General features: G+C 41.8%; 1 long non-coding RNA gene and 1 pseudogene across 1 annotated transcript; one reads left to right on the forward strand and one right to left on the reverse strand.

The window, feature by feature from the left end:
- Positions 1 to 381: 381 nt before the first annotated feature.
- On the reverse strand, positions 382 to 22659 carry LOC112658557 (proteasome subunit beta type-3-like; annotated as a pseudogene).
- LOC125752270 (uncharacterized) lies at positions 3535 to 15699 on the forward strand. The gene is made up of 4 exons (XR_007401344.1): positions 3535 to 3621; positions 4063 to 4164; positions 5828 to 5917; positions 15122 to 15699. It is a non-coding gene; the product is annotated as an uncharacterized LOC125752270 (long non-coding RNA).
- Positions 22660 to 23572: the final 913 nt, after the last annotated feature.

The following is a 23572-nucleotide window of genomic DNA, read 5'->3' on the forward strand; positions in this document are numbered from 1 at the left end:
TTCCACTATTTCCACAGTTCCTCATGTCCCTTTGCTCCTGGTGGCAGGTGCTTTCTTAGAAAACACGTTTAGAGAGGAGAGAGGCTAGTTAGAGACCCGTCTCCTCTAAAAGCCTGTTTTGAAGTCGGTTGTCACACATACCTACAAAACTATTTCAGACTCAAGAGGTTGAAAGATAATTTAATGTTTGCCTTCTGCTCCAAAGTGGTTTAAGGAAACTCAATTTTATTCCCTTGGCAGAATTTATAATTACTCTTACAAGTGGGATGCCTGGGTGGCTCAGTGGTTGAGCATCTGCCTTTGGCTCAGGGTGTGATCCCGGGGTCCTGGGATCGAGTCCTGCATTGGGCTCCCCACAGGGAGCCTGCTTCTCCTTCTGCCTATGTCTCTGCCTCTCTCTGTCTCTTATGAATAAATAAATAAAAACTTTTTAAAAAAATTATTATTATAAGTTTTCCTCCCTCATGTTTGCACTTTCCCAGCTGTGCCCTGCCACTGGCTGCAAGGTATTGGTGGGAGAGAGGGAGTGACTGTCTTCATTTCCACCAACTCCAGCCTCTCTGCCTGTTTCTGCACCTGTCCAAACAGCCCAGAGTTTATAAAGGGGAAACTCACTGGGGGATGTGACGTGCAAATCATATGTATAAGACTTAATTAGCAGGAATGAAATCATAATTTTCCAAGTAGTAATATCTGAAATAAAAAATACTATGAACACCATATATACGGGGGGGAGGGGAATGGGAGGAGTGGAACTGCATCCCTGTGGTGGAGGGACAGTTTGGCTTCACTGGGAAACCAGCCCTCACTGCTGCCCAGTCATCAGGGAAGTCATACCCCTTGGAAGATACAGCTACTTTTCATCGATTAATACATTTTGAATAACTGTTTAGGACCAAAAATACCTAGGCTAAAGCAAGAGATGACAGGAATCTGGAAAGACCTAGGGAATAAATGGTGTGTCACCCAGAAAGGCTTTGCAGTTGCAAAAGGGGAAGCAGAAGCTGAGCCCATTAAGAGTCATGTGTCAGTTATGTCTGCAGTTAATTATTTGGTGTTATTTCTGCCGCATGTCTTTAAGGTAGCCTTAGAACTTCTACAATGTTCTCTAATGGTTCTATCAGTACAAAGAGCCGTTGGACTGCACCATTCTTTTTTTTCCATTTGAAAGCAGTCATTTATTAACTGACCAGATTACAAAAATAATCATGGTAGATACTTTAGTTCATCCTTCTAATAAGCCTAATAAGCCTAATAATCTTCCCTGTTGCCAGCATCCTGGGTCTATAAAGTTTTGACCTGGTACGTATAAATGTTCTTTGACATGAGCAGCAAAGGGAAATTGGGAAGAGATCCATTGTAAGGAAAACTGGAAGAACTGCATCCTGGAATATTCAAAACAAAAGCCTGTAGCAGAGCACCAGGAACATGGGCTCTGGCATAAGAAACACCTGGAGTTAGCACCTCTCCTCATTAGCTCTAAGCATCAAGAGTCAGAAGTCTTTCTGTGGAATTGTACAAGAGACCCTTTAAAGGTTATAATCTGGGATCAGTTTGTATAAACTGTCAAAAAATGGTCAAGTAATAGGTAGGGGCTTTCAAGAGGAAAATGATGTGCTCAGGAGTGGAAGTGACTCAGAGTAGTTCAGTTCAGCAGTTAGTAGAGTTTTTGGACATTTGTCCAACTGTCTTCCAAAGTAGCTCTAAGCTTTGGTGTATGGGTTCCTGAGGTCGCATTCTGAAAGGAAATGCACTTCCTCTTTTTGAACACACCTCCAGTAGTTTCTTTCTCATGTTATTAAGGAGCATCAGCCAATGAATCTGTTCCGGGTTTCCATTCTGCAGAACTCCAGAGCATTGTACCAGTAACAAGGCAGTAGTTCTTTGATCTTTCCCTTAACTCTTCCTTGGGTGGTTCCTAAGGGAAAAGGAAGCACATGATCATGGAAAGATGGATCCATGGAAAGTCCAGAACAAAAAGAAATCTTGTTTACCACTGGGGTTTATAGGAGAGATTGGGAGACACCATCCTGCTTTATCCATGGCCTGACTCCTGAAGAGACTGATCCAAAAATTATAGTGGCAGAGAACTCTTGGTGCATTTGGCACTGAGATTTAAATGCCACCAGAGTTGTCCTCAAGGCCCAGCCATTAAAACATTGTCTCTCTTGGCATTCTGGTATCTTGTCAGAGAACTTTTCGCTGTAAGGGAAGTGTGGAAATGGGTATGTATATGTGTGCAATCTGTAAGGTTGGGGATAGGTTTCCTGTTAGCCTATATTAAAAAGAGACCTGCAATAAAAAAAAAATTGCCCTGATGGAAAAGAAAGGGAAGGAAGGGAAGGGAAGGAAGGGAAGGGAAGGGAAGGGAAGGGAAGGGAAGGGAAGGGAAGGGAAGGGAAGGGAAGGGAAGGGGAAGGGGAAGGGGAAGGGGAAGGGGAAGGGGAAGGGAAGGGAAGAGAGAAGGGGAAGATAAGACAAGACAAGACAAGACAAGACAAGACAAGACAAGACAAGACAAGACCAGGATTTGATTCATGGCTTTCACTTACTAGCTGTGTGACCTTGAACAAAGTACTGAATTTTCCCAAGTTTCAGTGTCATCATAGGTAAAAAATGAGTATAAATATAATTGGAACTACCTTGGAAGAAAAACTGTAAAAAAAAAAAAAATGCCCAGGGCAAGGTCTGGCATATAACAGGAGCTCAGTAATGGGTAGGTTTTAAAAAAATCATTATCAGTTTTGAAACACTAGACACTTTAGTGGAATCTAAAGTGTCCTAGGTTTCAAAAGGTGAAGGACTCAAGAATCATTTCAACATCTTATATCCTAGAACAACACTACTAAGACTGCTTCATGTGCTAATGAAAATCCTGTTGTCTAGGCGATTTATAAACATTAAAGCCTCTTATGTCTTCCTCCTGTTAGACTACAAGATCTTTCAGGAAAAGGATGGAGGCTTCCTCATCTCTGTGTCCTCAGAACCTACCATTAAAATGTACATCACACCTTGCAATACTGCTTGGGCATTTTCTCATTGAGGAATTTAAACTGATATGTGAGAGGATATGTCACAAAGGACTGTAATGAGTACAGACCAGGTTTAGGAAAAGTTCCGGTTAGAAGCAATTGCCTTAGGCTGATGAGTCTATGTGTCTCACTTCCCACACTGATGTCCTTGGAGGTTTCAGTCCTGGAAGGCAATTCTGAATTGGGTGGACATTGTAATTGCACAGCCCATCGCTGTTTGAACAATAGTGCACAATCCTCTAACTTGTTTGATTCATTAATTCATATATTCAACAAATATTCATCAAGCATCTACAACATGCCAGGTGCCATCTGAGACACTGGGGATACTTAGGGTGAGCAAGACAAGCGGATTCTTATGGAGCTTCACGTCTTGGGGGAGGGGAATGGCGCAGGTGCAAACAGCACAAAATTAAGTCAATAATTTCAGATCATGGTGGGAGCTATGAGGGAAACAAAGAGGACAATGGGCTGGAGATGGACTGGACAGAAGTGGTGCCTCCTTCAGGCTAAGTGCTTCAGGAAGGCTTCCCCTTGGGATGAGGAGTCAGTCCTGGGAACAGAGAGCATTCCCAGGTCAAGAGAACAGGTGAGGGCAAGGGCAGGGCCTCCAGGCAGAGAAACGTAGGTGGAATTCAAGGAGTAGAATGGAAAATAGCTGGTGAATGGGAGGACAGCGGGCAGTGAGGAGCCCCAGGGGAGCAGATGAGGTCAGATCATGAGAGCCACACAGGCTTTAGGCTGACCATGTGGTTCTCCAGGACTGTCTCATAGAACATTTGGCGAATACTTTCAATTTGTATACATGTGGGCTCTTCTGCAGGGTACCAAGAGGGCAATCTGGATCTCTACAGATCATTCTACTATGGACAATTATTAAGTCAGTCTCTGTCAACCCCTTTGAGCCACAAGTCCTATGTTCCCAAGCTATATTTAAAAGACTGAATTGGAAGCCACCCTCCCTTGGAATATTTCTATCGAGGATAATCTATTTGATATTTCATTTTTGTGTCAATTTTAATTTTTATAGCATATCTAAACAAAGAGACACTTGAATGGGTACCTTCCAAAGACCTGAGAATGTAGAAGAAAAATAGTGAACCAAATCCACTAAGAGAAAGTAAAGAAACAGGTATGGCATGCCGAAGAGTTCTAAGCCTCTTGAATTAATTCATCCAGGGCTGAAGGTGCCCACCCTGCTCTATAAAGTGTGATTAGAAGGACATTATCAGAGCTTTGTACTTAAGAAATACTGGGCAGGGCAGCCCGGGTGGCTCAGCGGTTTAGCGGTTTAGCGCTGCCTTCGGCCCTGGGTGTGATCCTGGAGACCTGGGATCAAGTCCCACGTCGGGCTCCCTGTATGGAGCCTGTGTCTCCCTCTGCCTGTGTCTCTGCCTCTCTCTCTGTGTCTCTCAGGAATAAATAAATAAATAAAATCTTAAAAAAAAAAAAAAAAGAAATACTGGGCAACTAATTAGTTAACTGGAGAAACAAGTCAGAAATCTAATGATAAACTGATATTAAAAGTATTTTTTTTTTATTTCTTGGTTTAATTGGGATTTCTCTTTTATTCTTTTACAGGGCTTTAGCTCTTTAACTCAGAAAAATAATATTTTGAAAACACAAATGCATATGTGATATTGTTATTGACTTTTTCCAAACAAAAGAAAGAGATTTTTTTTTTTTTTTCCTGCAAGCACTTGAGTCTTCTTTCTCCTCGTTATTCTCTGGGAGAGGCAATGTAGCATTACAGGGGAGGAAGGATTTAGGGCCAGGGGTCAAAGACTTGCTTTCCAACTGCTGTGGGCAAACCATTTCAACTCTCTGAGGCCAGTTTTCCCTGCAGGGGATATTACACCAGATACTGGGGAGTCTCCTGACCTTCCAGCTCTAAGAGTCTGTGATTTTAGAAAGCAAGGAGATGTTTCTGAGAACGGATAAAGGAAATATATTAAAAGATGAGGGAAGCAAGAAGAGACAGACTGTAAGAAAAAAAACAAAATAAGGTTTGAAAAACGAGTCTGGGTATGTACTGTGTCAACCTGTTCCTTGTGAAACATCAGCAATGTTAAATTAAATTTTCTGGGCTTTTTCTCTTTTCTCCTATGCATCTGCTGGTATAAGTGCAAATGGGCTGCAGTACATTGGAGAAAGGCAAGAGCTGGACCAAAGAAGCATAACTGGCCCTCAAACCATCTAGATGTGAGGGTAGCTTTCTCCCCTCACATGACAACTTGATCCTGAGGTCCAAAAGGTTAAAAGGGATCTTTGCTCTGTGTAGCTGTTCCCAATCATCTTAATTCAAAAGTATACCATTGTTTAATTTATCCAGAATCATCTCTTAAGTGCTTTGCAATATACATCATCAAGGATTTCAACATAAAAAAGACCAAAGATACTCTGAAAGGAGAAGCTTAGAAAATTTTCTTTAAAAAATTTTTTTTAAATTTATTTATTCATGAGAGACATAGAGAAAGAGAAGCAGAGACATAAGTAGAGGGAGGAGAAGCAGGCTCCATGCTGGGAGCCTGGTACAGGACTCGATCCTGGGGACTCGAGGATCACACCCTGAGCTGAAGGCCGACGCTCAACCACTGAGCCACCCAGGCGCCACAGAAAAATTTCTTGGTTCTAAATCAAGTCTTTTATTTTTCTGTCTAAACTGATTAGGATTCATTTCAGGTCAAGTTACCCTTCAAAATATATCTCTGGACTTTTCTTAAGTATCCAGAGACCAGACCTAGAGAAAGAATAGTCTTTAGCATACTAAATAGAATTCACAACCTCATCTCCAGCCTCATCTCCAGCAGCTGAGAAGATGGTGTCACTTAGATTAATTCATCTCTCCGACAAACCAGGCCCTGAACTCATGTGAGAGGAGGCAAGTGAGTAAACAGCAATTATAGCACTTGGTGATGGGGGGTGTTACATGGTGCTGAGGGAATGCATTGGAAAACATTGCAAATGACCTGTGAGGGTGGCTTGGACCAGGATGGTGACGGTGGAGAGGGAGAGAAGTAGTTGGGCTTGAGATATATGTTGGAGGAAAAACTGATGAGTAAGGGTAACGCACTCTATAAGAAACACAGGGGAAAAGGTTTCTAGTTTGATTAAGTGTGTGAGCTTGGTAGCCATTTACTGAGATGGGAAATCAGGACATTTAACTTGGGACATGTTCAGTGATAAGCTGTAACTCCTCCAAGGGAGATGTGCATTTTGAAGACAAAGCTCTCAAGAATCAAGAAGGGTGACACTAGCTAGAGAGTAGATTGGCAAGCAGTTGGGTTGTCATTTTTGTTTTGGGGAGTTTTTTGTTGCATTTGTTTTTAATAAAATATAATTGGCATCTATATAACATTTTTACTTTTTTTTAAAGATTTTATTTATTTATTCATAGACACAGAGAGAGAGAGAGGCAGTGACACAGGGAGAGGGGGAAGCAGGCTCCATGCAGGGAGCCCGATGTGGGACTCGATGTGGGACTCGATCCAGAGTCTTCAGGATCACACCCAAGGCTGCAGGCGGCGCCAAACCGCTATGCCACCAGGGCCACCCCATTTTTACTTTTTATATAACATTTACTTATATATAACATTTGTACAACATGATTTAATATTTGTATTATTGTGAAATTTATCACAAAAATCTAGCTAACATGTCACCACACACAGTTACAAAATTGTTTTTCTTATGATGACTTTTTTTTAAAGATTTTATTTATTTATTCATGAGAGACACAGAGGCAGAGACACAGGCAGAGGAAGATGCAGGCTCCATGCAGGGAGCCCAACGTGGGACCCGATCCCAGGTCTCCAGGATCACACCCTGGGCAAAAGGCAGCGCTAAACTGCTGAGCCACCCGGGCTGCCCATCTTTTTTTTTTTTTTTTTTTTCCGGGCTGCCCATCTTATGATGACTTTTAAGATCTACTCTTAGCAGCTTCCAAACATACAATGCCATATTATTAACTATAATCATCACGCTGTACATTACATCCCCTGGACTTATTTATGGATTTTCATTTTTGTAACAAGAATTCCCTACTCGGGGCACAATGACATTTTATGGAGATGAGCACATGATCCCGGGAAAGGGGTTCTTAAATTTTTTTTCTTTTGGTTTTGGTGCTAGGAACATGAGATTTGGTAGAGAATTTCCCTGAGTTGCTCCTGAGTACATCTTGACCCAAAAGGCTATGTCATTCACAATGGCTTGTGAGAAAGTGGCCACAGATCCCCTCCCAAAGCATCGCCTCACCTCCTGCCCCCAAACCTCATCCACCATGAGTCAGGGGAGAGCTCAAGCTTCCAAACAGCTGCCAATCTCTGTCTCTGAAAAGTAGTTCAATTCATCTCAAAACTAGGGAGAGGAAGGAGAAGCTGGGATCAGTAGAATTTCATATTCACAAAGAAGAACAAGGAAGAGAAAGAGGCTACACTGTCTGTTTGAAGACAGGTTTTCTGATCCTATTCTCAAAAACCTCACTCACCTCCAAAGTTATCCAAGCCCAGTGAGTGGCTCCAAAACCATCCTGAGGAGCACCTTACAAAAAATCACCATCCTCCGTTCCAAAGAATTGGGACATAAAAAAGGTTCTTCATAATTTTTTTCTGCACATATTAATACCTACTATTCATTTAGCATTTAAAAGTTTTGAGTGGGGCTCCTGGCTGGCTCAGTTGGTGGAGCATGTGATTCTTGATCTTAAGGTCTTGAGTTTGAGCCCCACGCTGGGCACAGAGATTACTTAAACAAACAAAATGACTCAAAGCATTTTTATTTTTTTTTTATTTTTTATTTTTTAAAGATTTTATTTATTTATTCATGATAGTCACAGAGAGAGAGAGAGGCAGAGACACAAGCAGAGGGAGAAGCAGGCTCCATGCACCGGGAGCCCGATGTGGGATTCGATCCCAGGTCTCCAGGATCGCGCCCTGGGCCAAAGGCAGGCGCCAAACCGCTGCGCCACCCAGGGATCCCTCAAAGCATTTTTTAAAATGAAAGTTTTGAGTTATGACACCAGCTCTAAAGAAGTTTCTTATTGGTCTCCAGTTATCTTACTAAAATTGGAATATGCAGCCACCAAATAAACTTGGTTATGATTTTATTATCTGTAAGAACAATTAATCAAGCAGGAAATCATGCTTTTTAAAAAGATTTTATGGGGATCCCTGGGTGGTGCAGCGGTTTGGCGCCTGCCTTTAGCCCAGGGCTCGATCCTGGAGACCCGGGATCGAATCCCACGTCAGGCTCCCGGTGCATGGAGCCTGCTTCTCCCTCTGCCTATGTCTCTGCCTCTCTCTCTCTCTGTGTGACTATCATAAATAAATAAAAATTTTAAAAAATAAATAAATAAATAAATAAAAAGATTTTATTCATTTATTTAAGAAAGAGAGAGCGGAGTGGAGAGAGCGAGCATAAGCAGTGGGGAGGGGCAGAGGGAGAGGGGGAAGCAGACTGTCCGCAGAGCAGGGAGCCCGGACAAGTGGCTCGATCCCAGGACCCTGAGATCATGACCTGATCCAAAGGCAGACACTTAACCAACAGATCCCCCCAGGCGCCCCAGAAATCATCATGCTTTTATAGTCAACTTTGTTTTTCATATAAAATTAAAACCAAGGAAACAATAAGCACTCTATTAAAAGGATATACATTTTTAAGTTTTAAATAAAATGCAATTGCCTATGTACAATCAAGTTCCAGTCTCCATTAACTTTAAGTTAGTAATCCCTGTTTTTATGACCTGAGATCTGCCTATTTCTTGGTCTGGGCGCTAGACCACCTCAATGGCATGGTCATCAGATCAGAAACTCTGTGAGGTCAGGCCCATACCCGTCTGGGTCACCGCTGGAGCCCCAGTGCCTGGCGCACTGCCTGCATCTCTTAGGGAACCAGAAATATGTCTTCAGAGAATGAATGAGTGGACACAATCCAGGACCAGGCCTTTAGGATAAACTGAATCTGGTTGGATTATTTCTGAAGTGCTGGAAGGAGATAGAACTTAAGAGGTAAATGTGAATCAAAGCAGAGGGAAGGGAGCCAACACCAGAGGAGTATCAAATGTACTTTGTTTTGGTTTTTCCCTTGAGGGATTTTTATGAAGCCAAAAATAAGAGCTAAAAGGAGAGTTCAGGCCGCGAAGATCAGGAACTTCTCAGAAACTCAGGTTGTGAACAGGGCAAAGAACTAAGCAGGGGTCCCAGATGTTCTTGCTGGTGCTGGTCGGTCATGTGACATATGGGCGGGTCCTCCAGTTTAAACATTAAACTTGGTCCCCAAAGAAGCTTTCTTGAAACCAGAGTCCTCCCGGGATGGCTTAAACATTTCAAAATAATTTGACAACAAAAATCTTTATAGTGAAGTATACTGAAGTCGGAGGAACCTTAGCTCAAGGTCACATTCCCCAAAACATAGTTTTAAATTTTTCTTAATAACTTACATGGGGGATTAATAAGGTTTTGTGGGAAGGAAAAAAAGGGTGAGTAAAACAAATGCTAAGCAGATTACTTTCTTATAGCAATTCTCAGAGCCTTTAATATGTTAATGTACATTAGGAATCTCCAAAAGAATGTGTGTGTGTGTAGCATCGCTTAAGACTAGAATTCCAGGGGGGGAAGAAAAAAGAAGACTGGAATTCCGCACAGCGCTTTTTGGAAAATACTGACTTATTGAGTAATCCCACCTTCCTCTTTTTTTTCTTTTTTTTAAAGATTATTTATTTATTTATTTATTTATTTATTTATTTATGAGAAACACAGAGAGAGAGGCAGAGACACAGGCAGAGGGAGAAGCAGGCTCCATGCAAGGAGTCCAAAACTCCAGGGTCAGGTCCTGGGGCACCCAGGGGTCCACCCACTTCCCCTTAAGCACTCTTCTGCTAGAAGAAATTCTCCATCAATGGCAACACCTTTCTCTTCAGAGAATTTCATTTGCTTTTTGTGTGGCATGGCAAGAGCCCAAATGAAAGCTTAAAGACCTGAAATACATATTTTTCAGTAAGAAAGAAATGTTTTTCTCCTAAGTTTTTGTGTTTTGCCCATTGAAACCGGAACATATATACACATATATAAATATATTTTTACATAGAAATATATAATATATAATAAATATATAATATATTTAAATAGATTATATTTAATATATTTATATATAATAAATATAAATAAATATAAATAAATAATATATATTTTATATATAAACTAGCCCTTTAGTGACCAACACAAACAGAAAAATGTGACAAAACTGCTTTGGGAAAGAACACAAAATTAGAAAAACAATTTATAAAAATAACTCCAAAAATGTTTTTAAAATAAAACTTAACCACAAACACTGAGATATAATGTGGTGTCATCATGTGTTTGAAAAGGAGAATTACTCATTATTTTCATAATTCCTCAGAGTACCATTCAATAATTTGCCCAAGGATTTGATTTTATGTTCTAGTGGCCCCCAAAGGATGGCAATATCTGCTTATAAAAGCCTTGAGTTGGACTGTGCAGCCTGCTGACTTTTTTCCAGGTATTTTCTCATGAAAACAAGATTGCACCCCAGGTGGGCAGTGTCACTTAATCGCTTGTGCCTCTCGGAGACTTATATATACCTTTTCCTTCTCTTCACAATATCGATTTTTTTCTTAGCCAGTGATTATAAAATATGTTCTGAAAGAAAACGAAAATATGCTCCATACCGAGACTGCTTAGGAGTCTCTCTCCCGGGATCCCTGGGTGGCGCAGCGGTTTGGCGCCTGCCTTTGGCCCAGGGCGCGATCCTGGAGACCCGGGATCGAATCCCACGTCGGGCTCCCGGTGCATGGAGCCTGCTTCTCCCTCTGCCTGTGTCTCTGCCTCTCTCTCTCTCTCACACTGCGTGCCTATCATAAATAAATAAATAAAATAAAATTATAAAAAAAAAAAAAAAAAGGAGTCTCTCTCCCTCCCTCTCCCTCTGCCCCTTCCTGCCCCCTTCCCCCTGGTGCTAGCATGTGCTTGCTTGCTCACTCTCTCTCAAATAAATAAATAAATCTTTTAAAAAAAACAAAAAAGGAAGTGTCTGTCTACCACAGTTTGAAACAAGCTTTTGGGTTTTACTGATGAAATAGTCATGGCTTTTCAAAAAATAAATGATTACACTAGGCCCAAGTAAGAAATATGTGTTAATCATTGAAACAGCTTCTTATTGATCATCATCTACTCTATACTCTGACGGGTGCTTCTCCTCCCTATGGCGTGAAGGGATTCGGCCATAAAGGCTGAGACTGTCCTAAAGGCTCCTGGAGAAGTCCCATCAAGGAAAGCACTGGGCCTGCAAGATGAAACTGCCCACAGTGTCCAGCAGGTTGCCTTCTGCAGGGCTATCCTTGCTCAGCGGCATAAGAAAGTGGGGGTATCAAACTCTGAAAGCTGCCCTTGGTCCTGCAGGATTTGTCCCTAGAAGAGTTGCCCTAACAGACCATTTTTTAAATCAAAGTCTAAATGATGGCTGGATTACAGAGCTGTTGTAGCTCAGAGATGGAGTGGGCTGGTTATCATTCCTCTGCTTGCCTTCACGATTCATTCTCCATCCCTCCCAGCCCTGCTCCATGCCCAAGGAAACTGGCCCCCTTCAGAGGAGAGGGTGGGAGGAGAGAGCAATCAGGCCTTATTCTCTGCCCTCCCTGCTTAGGAGCTGTGTCTCTGTGGGTAGCTGTGACCTTCCACACATTTGGCTCCCCTCAGGTGGCCCATCTTTCATGCTCTAGCTCTCACCAGGCTCCAAAACCGATTTTCCTCCCCTTGGCCCCTTCAGCCCTAGGGGAAATAATGGTTTCCTGCCAGTGTCAGACCCAAAATCCCTTTGTTCATGTCCTCAACCCTGCCCCCACCTCTGAAGGTAGCCTCTTTGTTCCAGTCTCTTCATCAAACTATCTGGGGTGAATTCTGTTTCCTGTGGGCAACCTGACTGATAAACCAACTGCCACTCATTTGCAGAATGAAGCTGTTAAAAGAGAGCTTGAGTTAATAAAATATATTTTCTTCACAGCTTCAGAGGATTGTGTAGAAATGCGGGTTTTGAAATCATGCAGATCCGTTCTTATTAATTGTGTGATTCTAAGTATGCTTCACCTTTCTAAATATCAGCTTTCTTATCCAGAAAATGGAGCTAAAAACAGTATTTTAACACATCAGATTGTTGTCAGGATTAAATGACATAATGTTTGTAAAATGCTCAGCACAGTGCCTAAAATATCAAAGATTGTCAGTAAGTTGGAGCTCTTGTTTTTATTATTTTTATCTTTAAGTATATTTCAGTTTTCAAACTGACTGCATCTGTGTCTCTCTATGAATTGCTTAGTGTTAGTCCTTTCATAAACAAGAAATGAAAGACAAGCACATTATAGAACATTATTTTATCAATATGGACATTGGATGCTCGAGGGATCTGTACTGGTAGATTAAGGCCAATAGCAGAGAAAGAAAGGAGTTCCAAGTTGGTCACCTTTAGGAGCAGCATTGCCCCTACCAAGTCCCCCCAAAACAGATACCTAACTTTTCACTCTTTTCACACCAGGCTTTCACATATTCACACGTCCTGGGCGATATAACACATTACATTGTCTTGTCCCTTTAGCGCAAACTGGAATTCCTCATCTGTTCACCTGAAATCTACTGAATCAGCTGGTGTTGGTTTATCTGTGAATGACCCCAAACTCCAAATAGTAGTAGTCCAAGCAAGATGAAAGTTTCTTCTTCCTTCACATAAAATCTGAGTGGGCAGTCCTGAGTTGGCAGGGAGCTCCATGGTGGAGCTCCATGGTGGCAAGGAATCAACAGGCTGATTGCTCTGCTGTCCTTTCTTTCAAGGTGGAGCTCCAGCCATGACAGCCATATTCCAAGTAGCAGGATGGAGAGAAAGGGGAAAGATAAAAGATTTTGTGAAATAATAGAAAATATGTATATTGGCCTCTGATTCTCAGTTCCTGGCATGGAAGTCCTAGAACCCTTCTAATTTCCTAAGTGATAAGAGTACTAGGAGCATCTTTTGTTCTAATATTTGGTCTTTGACCCCCAGCCCTGGACACACAGTCCTAAATTGCTTGGAATTTCCTGGGTGTGTCTTTTGTTCTAATGAAGCAACTCTTGGTAGTCTCCTGAATAGCTTCAGGATGGGAGCTGGTCACCAGAAAGATCAAGCCATAATTAAAAGCTTGTAACTTTTAATCCCACCTCCTATTCTCTGGGAAGTTTTTTTTTTTTTTTTTAAGATTTTATTTATTTATTCATGAGAGACACAGAGAGAGAGGCAGAGACACAGGCAGAGGGAGAAGCAGGCTCCATGCAGGGAGCCGGATGTGGGACTCGATCCCAGGACCCCAGGACCACGCCCTGGGCAGAAGGCAGGCACTAAACCACTGAGCCACCCAGGGATCCCTCTGGGAAGTTTTGAAAGGAACTAGACATTGAGGTGATAGCCGATCATAGCTATGTGATGAAGCCTTCATAATAATCACCAAAATATGGGGGATTCAGAGAGTTTGTGGGTCGGTAAGCACATCCACATGTGGGGAGGGTGATGTACCCCAACTCCACAGGGACAGAGAAGCTCCTGCACTCAGGACCTTTCTGGACCTCTCCCATGTATCTCTTTATCTGTTCAACTGTATTCTTTATTGTATTCTTAATTATACAAGAAACTGACAAATATGTGTGTCCCTGACTTTTTAAAGCCATTCTAGTAAACTATCAAACCCAAAAAGAGGGTTGTGGGAACCCCGATTAGAGCCAGTGAGTCCAAAGTATAGGGAACAACACTGGACTTGTGATTGGCATCTGAAGTGAGAGGTTGCAGGCAGTTCTGTGGAATTAAGCCCTTAGCCTGTGGGATCTGACACTAATTCCAGGCAGATAGTGTCAAAACTGATTTAAATTGTAGGGACACCCTGAGGGTACCAGAGAATTGCTCAATTATGTGGAAAACTTACACATCTAGGGTCAGAAGTGAGGGAAGTATGATAGTAGAACAGGAGTAAATGAGAAGCTTGGGAGTTGTTCCTTTACATTGGCTGGCATTGGCTCTCTCTTAAAACAGGGATCCCAGAAGTTGCCATTAGACATTTCTGCTGTGAGCCCATGGGCCACAACTTAGTCAGATGGCAACCACTGGCCCCGCCAACCTCCAGTAATCAAGAAGGCTGGGAAATGTTGACTTTATCCTGGGAAGTCACATGTCCAGCTCAAACTACATTAACATTAGAAGAATGTTACATTAGAAGAATGTTACTACATTAGAAGAAATGTAGAGCAACTATGGGGGCTACTAGTAACTTCTACCACCTTCCTTTCTACCACTCTTCTTCCTCACCATACAAAACATACAAAAACATTCCTCACCATACAAAAACAGAGGCAGACATTAAAAAAAAAAAAAAAAAAAAAAACACAATGCTATCTTGACAGTAGAAAAGGGCACTTTAGTTTTCAGCCTCCAGAAATGGTATGGTGTGAAATCAAAAGGAAACCAGAAAGCTGTACTGTATCCTATTTTGCCCCACCTCAAACTCTACTCAGCTCACAATTTCCAAACCTGAGCAATCAGTAGACCTTGTTTTAGACTGCTGCCCCTGCCCAAACATACCAAGCAATCAGAGCATAAATCTGTATAAATAAATACAACATTGACAGTAACTGGAATTACAGAATACATTTCATACCTGAAGGATAAAGACAGCCTAGTAAAACAGTCTGATGTTTATCTTTAACCACTCGGGCGTGGATTCAATGGGTACCCATGGCAATTGCCTGGCAAGTCCGTTCTGTTTCCCTGTGGCCATCTCCATAATTCATAGGACTCAAAACAGATTTTTAATTGAATATGCAAAATAGGTGTTAAGTGATCAGGAGAAAGAGAATGGAGTTGATGCCGGTGAGCAGATACTGCGGTGCTAATGACAAGTGAGGTATACAACAGGAATGGGAAGCAGATGACAGATAGAGACCTACTCCAAAGGATTTAGAAGTAGATTGTTTTCAGGGGACACAGTAGGAAGGGGTTGAATGTAGGAATCTGCCAATTTTGTCTTCTCAGATAACTATCTTTCAATTTTGTCTTTGTAGGTATTTGTTCCTCTGCCACTTTGTATGATTGGCAAGACTGTCAAATTGAAGGACTCTGCCATTTGAACAGACGAACAGAGATATGAGTGTGTGTGCTAGTGGTAGGAACAGCCTAGAACCTTAGGCCCAGACGATCACAGTACTTCATTCTCTTAGGCACAGTGATTGGGCCAGGGATGGGCAACAGGTGCCCCAGTCTAGGCCAATTAGAGCCCTTTTCTAAGACTTCTCAATTCGGAGCCAGAGGAGAAGGGGAGTTACTTTTTGGAAGTATGTGAATGAAGACTGCCAGCAGCCTTTTTCTTTCTACATGAAGAGCACCTGTCTACAAGCATGAAAGCAACATAGATAAGTGGGTGAAGGGTGCATAGGGCAACCCGTTGAGTTCCTGAGTCCAGTCAAACCAGAAGTGAGATCATTTCCTGGACTTTCCAGCTATGGAGTCCAATAAATCTCCTCTTATGCATAAGCTAGTGTGAGTTGGGTTTTTGCCACCACTTGTAATCAAAAGAAGTCTGGGAAAAAAATATGCTCTTCCCATTAGAAAGAGACTATGAGTCCACAGCAAATTCAATGAAATGAACACTTAAGCACATTGGTATCTGATAAAGATTTATTAGCAAACTACGAACAAATCAGAGATGGTAGAGAATGTCAAAGAAACCAGTTTTGCTCAGTTTTGTTGTTGTCCTTCTGACACTGGTAGTTTTTGCTTTTGAAATTGTAAGAGGAAGGAAAAGAGATGTGTCAGTCTAGAGAGAAGGGATTGAGAGGCAGTAAAGGGAGGTATGAGAACAGAGTGATGGAAATTGGTAGATTCCTACTTTCAACCCTTTTCTACTGTGTCCCCTGAAAACAACCTTGGAGTAAATCTCTGTCACCTGCTTCCCATTCCTGTTGTATACCTCACTTGTCATTAGCACTGCAGTATCTGCTCACCGGCATCAACTCCATTTTTGAGAGATGGCATGATGTAGTCCCAGCTACAGGGAACATGGGTCACAGCCTTGGCTTTGTCACTACAGCTTCGTCTACTTGGGTAAACCATTTGACTTGTGTGATTTCTAGACTTGAGAAATAAGGAAGCCTGTAATAAAGGGTGATGAAGGCCCCTCTTGGTTCCAACAGTCTATGATTCTAGTGTATCCCCTATATCTGCCAGAAAAATGAAGGAAGCAGGGAATAGGATGCTTCACTATTGGATTCACAGATATCAAGGGAGTGACCTCAGGTTTTCTCAAGAGGTCCAGCTTGGATGGCAACTACTCTGACACACCCAGGGCAGCCTCAGATCATCCTATGGACAATTGAGGCTCTGGCTGTCCCCTGAGGAAGTCAAAACATGGTCAACAATTTTTGGGCTGGGAGTAGATCCAAGGTAGGGCTCCCTGTTTATAATTCATTAAATAATTTATCGAATTCGTTAGTCAGAAAGGGCAGAACCAACCTAAGCTCCCTCTTCCCTCCTCATCCTCATCCTACCTACTGAGGAGTGCTGACCCACACTAAATCCTATCCAGAGGAGCATACCTGGAATCCATCCAACCTAGCAAGTGCAGCCTGCCTGGCAGAGACCTGAGCAAACCAGTTTCACACAGGAAAATTCAATAGCCTGCTATTATCACAGCCAGGGAGGCAGGGGAGGAGCAATCCCATCTATCAGAGTGGTTTGAGGAGGAGAAGGAGGAGGAGAAGTGAGAATGGGAAGAAGAGGCAAATAAACAAACAGAGGAAAGGAAGCATTATGGAAGGTGCTCCTGCCCAAAAACTGGGGCTGAAGGATAAGTCTGTGAGAAGAAAGTTTTCTTCTAGCTCCTTTAAACTGTTTTCCCCAACTCCACCAAAATGGTCAGCAAGAAGTTTCTCAGTTTTTAGAGTTTTGAAACTACTTGGGTTTACAGTAGGCATTTAATAAATGTTTACTACGTGAAAAAAAAAATCAATGAAAGGATGAACAAACCTGTCGGTCACCATGTTCATTCTCTTTGTCTTTGATTCTCTGCTGAGCCACCAAAACGGAATATGCTCCACGGAAGACAAGGCCTGATAAGGATGGGGGCTCCTCGCAGGCTCAGCTGAGGCTGGCAGTCCCTGCTGTGGACCATCCGGGCAGAATCATAATGGGTCACATCACAGAGGATGCTTCTTTCAGTCAGTGAGCAATTGTTAAATCATATGCCCGTTGGGGCCCAGGACCATGTAGACGTTAGTCCTGGACTCCCCTAACGGAAGGGACAGTGTTAGCCCATATAGAATAATGATATGAACCATTATAAATCCGTAAATGGCCTGATGTAGAGAGAACTATAATTGCAATTAAACTTCAAAGAAAGAGAGATGAGTGGGGGCTGGAACAATCTAGGAAAGCTCCATTGAAGTAGGATTTGATCTTGATGCAGAGAACAAGTGAATGTTCATTCACTTGGGAGGAACTTAGGTTAACATTCTGCACTCTGATCCCACCTGAGTCATCACAGTGCTATTTTCCAGATGCACGGCCAAGCCCTCTTCAATTTGCCTTCCGTACTCTGCATGGCAGGCGAGATTCCCATCACCATTAGAGCAGAGGGGGGCTTCACAAAGAGCAGTGCAATTTGAGTGTTGATGAGGCCAACAGGTTTGATCCTGAAGGTTATTATTGCTGCCAGGCTGTAACCTAGACATATAAATTTGCTGCTTCAAATGTTCCATCGGGAGAATCGGCTGGGGAGCACTAATCCTAAGTGAAACCATCTTGATTACAAAGGAAGAAACGACAACACCGTATCGTTTAACTGCTGAACTTAACAATGAAACACAAAGCAGCATTAAAGTTCTCTGCCTGTAATGCCACGGTTTAAGCAGTTAATCTTATTTTAGCTGAATGGCATGTTCATTACAGCAAATAAGTAGGTAATATGTGGGATTACTGAAAGGAAAGATAAATTAAGCCAGTTATGGGCATCATGTTGATTTTTTCTTAACTGTCTGATTTAACTTGGTATTTTTCAACAGTCAGATCTAATATATACTCATCTAGCAGAGATTAAGTAGATGGGCCTTTTGCCCAGAAAAGGTATTACATATAACTTAAGATGCTAGTTTTCAGGGCAGCAATCCATGATACTCAACATTGCCTCCAGCCTGGAATCTTTAAGGCTTAAACTGGAGGGTTCCTGAGTGGTAAAATGGCACTTCTCTCTTTCCATTAAAGATGTTTTCACCATTTATGCTTCTCATGGGCAGCTGAAGCACTTTTCTTCAAGGTCTTAAATATCCTTCTGGGTGGACCTGCTATGAAGACACCTTCCAACATAATGTATAGTGCAGGAATGTATTTTATCTCATTGTGCTTGCCTCAAGCAAGTATTACTCTTACCGCAAACACCATTCACTGAACTAGGGGTATGAGAGGAAAGGGACATATATTGTCCCAAAACTGGAGGAGATTACAATCTAGTCAGAAGAGGGGGGATAATAATAAAAAATATTAGAAACCTAGGAAATAATGTGAGAGGGTGTATAAGCAATTGCCCATTGCATAGTGCAGTCCATAAGTGAAAAAAACTAGCACCTACTGAGCAATATGAAGTCCTAGATATTGGGCATTGCACTGTGGGCTCTTCGTATACTTATTCTCATTTAATTTGCACAATTATCTTGTGAAGTCACTCTGATTACCTCCCCTTTTCACAGCCCTCTCAAAGTGAAGGCCCAAGTAAGGGGAAAAACAGGAGTTTAAGCCCGGGTCTGGTTGATTCTAAAGCTCTTGCTTTTTCGCTTCTAGCAAGTTGCTTCCTGAAGAAATATGAAGAGTCAGGAGCAGAAAAAAAAAAAAAAAAAAAAAATCCTAAAAGAGGCAATGAAAGGAATGGAATTGGATGTATCTTCATCAGAATGTATCGTCAGTCCAACTTGAAAACAACGAAGTTCTTTACCAGTATCCACCTGACAGTTCATTCTACTTCCAGGAAGAGCCTAAAGAAATAACCTTTTCAGATAATGCAATGACCTTAAAACATTTTGTTCCAAAAATAATCCCCTCCTGACTTTTATGCCATTGTTATGTTTTCATTCTAGTCATTCTCTCATATATCTAGATAGATAAATGAGTAGAAAGGATATATATAGAGACATCCCACAGAATATTATTGTTGTATACAGTTGTTATTAAATTTATCCATATATTTTCTCCCTATACCTCTGAGTTTCCATCTAGGTTCATTTTACTCCTGCCTGAAAAACTGTTTTTAGCTATTCCTTTAATATGTAGGCCTGCTTGTGAGAATTTTGTCTTTATGTCCAGAAATGCCATTATTCCCCTTTTAATTTTGAAGAATTTTTTGGCTGGGCATATAACTCTCAGTTGTCAGTTACTTTCTTTTAGAACTTTGGAGATATTTCATTTGTCTTTCTGGCTTTCATTATTTCTCTTGAGAAACAAGCAATAAGTTTGATTATTGCTCTTTTAAAGGTAACATATCTTTTCTCTAGCTGTTTTATAAGATTTGCACTTTGGTTTTCATATGCAATGAATGTGACTAGGTTTTTTGGTTTGTTTTAAATTCTGGTTAGGCTTAATTTGTGACATTTTTCACCATTTTGGAAAATTCTCAGCTATTAGCTTTTCAGAAATTGCTCCCATTGTATTTTCTTTCTCCTTTGCTTCAGAGACTCTAACTACATTTATATTAAATCTTCTAAATGCACCCCCTATATCCCCTACCCAATCTGTATTTCCAAACTTTTTTCTTTAAATGTTTCCTTCCAGAGATATTCTTCTAACAGATTTTGAATTGACTCTTTAACTAGGACTTATTTACTATTAAAACCCTTCCACGGACTTAATTTCAGCTATCATATTTTTTTATTTGGGATTTTACTCCTTTCTTTGGCTTTCATAATTGCCAATCTTCTTTTTTGTTTTACCTCTTTACCTTTTGTTTTGTTTTTGATAGCAAAATTATTCATCTTTTTTAAGTAGTCTCTGAGAACAGAAAGTTAGTCCATTCCAGCCTTTAGTGTCCTGGTGGTAATTTTGTCCTTCTCAATGATGCGGACAATGACTCCCATGCCTGACAGTGCATCCTGATCCACAGTATTCAGCATGGTTTGTGAGATAGTTTCAAACAGGTGTTCTGGATTCATGTCAGGCCCCCAGAGGGCTCACACACCCCATACATTTGTTTGGAGCAGGTGCACGGATCATGATGTTGTCAGTCACCATGGGGCAGCAGATAAGGCCTAGGGAGCAAATGAGGGGCTTAGTCTTCAGGTCCAACCCCATGATGACTGGCTTTGTGTAGTAGGGGCCAAACCACTTCTCATACAAGATGTGGCCACCATGCTCATGAGGGTATAAGGCTTGATCTGCCGACCTTCCTTCAGCTCATACAGGTTCAGCTGGAACTTGAGGTGCTGGGCAACAGTCTGGACATTTGTGGTGAGCCCAGCCAGGTCTATGTAATGTCAATCGCCCATGGGAAAGATCTTCTAGAAGTCTATGGTCACCATCTGGGACTGGATCCCACAGCACCTTTCGTCAGTGATGGTCACACAGTTCTTCCCATTCATGGCCACAGTGGCCCTTCTGTTATAGGACATAACAGACATGATTGCAGTGTACTGGGACCTCCAACTGCCACAATTCCAGTCAACTAAGGCTCACTGCCTGTTTTACCTTTTTGAACGTATTGAATGAACTACTAAGCAATTTGCTGTCAAGTAAAAACTTAGAGTTGACAACAAAGAAGCAATCAGTGAATTCTAGACCCACTTAAGATATAGAAAGCCGTAAGCACTGCTCCTACAAAGTGTTTTGCTTTGGACAGAGTACAGGAGGAAGAGTAGTAACCAAAAAAGTAAGAGAAGAAAAACTGAAATGTTAACAAAAGCTTAAAGACCAATTGTGGGCTAGTATGACAACTTAGAATCTCTGGGGGCCATGGATACAAGCAGTCTGCCCCATTTGCCAGCACTTTTCCATAGGCCTCTCTGGGTGTTCATGAAAGACTAGGGGAGAATTGAAAGAGCCTCCCTTTGGGGAAGATGAGCAGATGACAACCAGCTACCAATGGGAGAGAGGCATAAAACCCATGCCCATCTTCTATACAAAGAAAAAGCCATCTGCCACTAGAGCACTGGTACAAAACCTTCCTGACCCCTGGTCCCAAGAAAAGACTGGCTGTGGTAGAAGAGAGTTGAAGCAAAAGCCATCAGATGCTGCAGGAAGGCAGGAAAGCCACCAGTCCCCAGGATCCTTGGGTGATACAAAGCAGAGGTCTGTTACCAGTGAGAGAAGGACAGAAAATTCACTCCCATTTAAGACCTCACCTCATTACAATGCAAAGTCTGATTGCCATGGGAAGAGGGAGGCCCACCCTAAAACTCAAGAGCCCAGGACCTGCATGAGACTGCCGGCCCCAACCATAAGCCTTGTGCAAAGAAACCAGCAACATAACTCCACAGCGGAAGGAGGGATAGGACCAGGGAGAGAGACCCCACTTGTTGCACAGGTACACACAATCTGCTGAGAGCTGATGGTGAGATAGGAACACAGAAAAATCCTCTGGCATTCCAGGGCACACAACAAACACAAAATGGCAGCAGTCCCCCCACTGGAGCAATTTGAAAACTATGGTATACTGAAGGTAATGATATTAACAGTAAAACCCAAGTCCAGATCAACTACTAGCAGGAGAAATTCAGTTCCCTCCATGCTAATAGCCTCATAGAAAGGTTTGCCCATTTGCAGGTATGAATGCTATTTATCTCAGTTTCTACCGTTCTTTTCCATGCAATATCTGGCATTTAACCAAAAATTAAAAGACAAATTAAAAATCAAGAAGAAAATGACAAAAATGTATTGTCACGAGATAAAGTAGTCAACAGAACAAGATCCAGAGATGGCCCACATATTGATACTATCTAATAGGAACTTCAAAATAACTGTGGTTAAAATAAAGGATCTGCGGCACCTGGGTGGCCCAGCTGGTTGAACAGCCAGCTCTTGATTTCAGCTCAGGTCATAATCCCAGGGTTCTGGGATTAAACCCCACATCAGACTCCTTTCCCAGTGGGGAGTCTGCTCCTCTCTGCCCCCTACCCTTCTCCTGGCTTGTGTCCTCTCTCTCAAATAAATAAACAAAATCTTTTAAAAAATAAAATACTAAGATTTAGTGGAATGGGTGCACAGCATACAAGACAGATGGAGGATTTCAGCAGAGATAGTATTTTTAAAAAGAGTTAAGTGAAAATATTCAAAATAAAATACAGTATCAAGATATAAAGAATCACTTCAATAGGCTCATCAGCAGACGGGACACAGCAAAAGAAAGCATCAATGAACCTAAAACAGGTCAATAAAAATGATCCAAACTGGGGCGCCTGGGTGGCTCAGTCACTTGAGCAACTGCCTATTGACTTCAGCTCAGATCATGATCTCAGAGTCATGAAACTGAGCCCCATTGTCAGGCTTCATACACAGCAGGGAGTCTGCTTGAGATGCTTTCCCTCTCCCTCTCCCTTTGCCCCTCCCCCTGTTCACTCTTTCTTTTTCTTCAATAACAAGCAAACAAACAAACAAACAAAGGAATGATCCAAACTGAAACGCAGAAAGAAAGTCAGAGTGTACAACAGAAGTGTGCATCCAACTGAGCTGTGGGACAATATTATATCACCTAACAAATCTAATTGGAATCCCAGAAGAAGAGAGAAGAGGGCAGAAGGATATTTGATAGTAGAATGAGAATTTCCAAAATTAATGAAAGACAACAAAAAGATCCAAGAGGCTCAGAGAATCTCAAGGAGAATACAAAGAAAAATACACTTAGACACATCATAGTAAAACTGCTAAAAATAAAAAATTAAGAGGAAATCTTAAAGGTAGCCAGAAAACAACAAAAACATTACATAGAGAAGAACAAATAAAAGGATTATAGCAGGACTCTCATCAGAAACTTTGCAGTCCTGAAGGCAAAGGAGTGATTTCTTTAAAGTACTGGAAAACTTAGACCTCACGACAATCCCATCAGCTCCCTTGAATTTTTCATGTTGGTGAGGTTAATCAGAGCAAGGAAAACTGGTGGCACTATGGGAACAAGAGAAAACTGAAAGAGCTTAGATCCAAGGAGCTGGGTGGCCTTGAGAGCTGGAAGTGATATGGATATGCCTCATGAAATCAACCATCAATGAGCAAGGATCCCAATTCCAAAAAGGGTTTTTCAGAGCCTGACCAGAGACTACATTCCTTAAATCACTCTCAGCACGGTGGGGTTGGTTACAAGCAAAATTTCTGTACCCGTCCAAGCACCTTTCCCTGGTGTTTAAAGACACAGAATGAGTGGTGCAGATTCGGTCACAAGAGCCAAACTACAAAGGATAGTTCCTTTGAGTCCATCCATTGTGGTATTAGGACACAGAGGAAGAAGTGAACACAGACTCTCCAGATGCAGAGAACATAAACCTAGAGGG

This window comes from Canis lupus, chromosome 12 (genome assembly GCF_003254725.2).
Source record: "Canis lupus dingo isolate Sandy chromosome 12, ASM325472v2, whole genome shotgun sequence".
In the NCBI taxonomy this organism is placed as follows: Eukaryota; Metazoa; Chordata; class Mammalia; order Carnivora; family Canidae; genus Canis; species Canis lupus.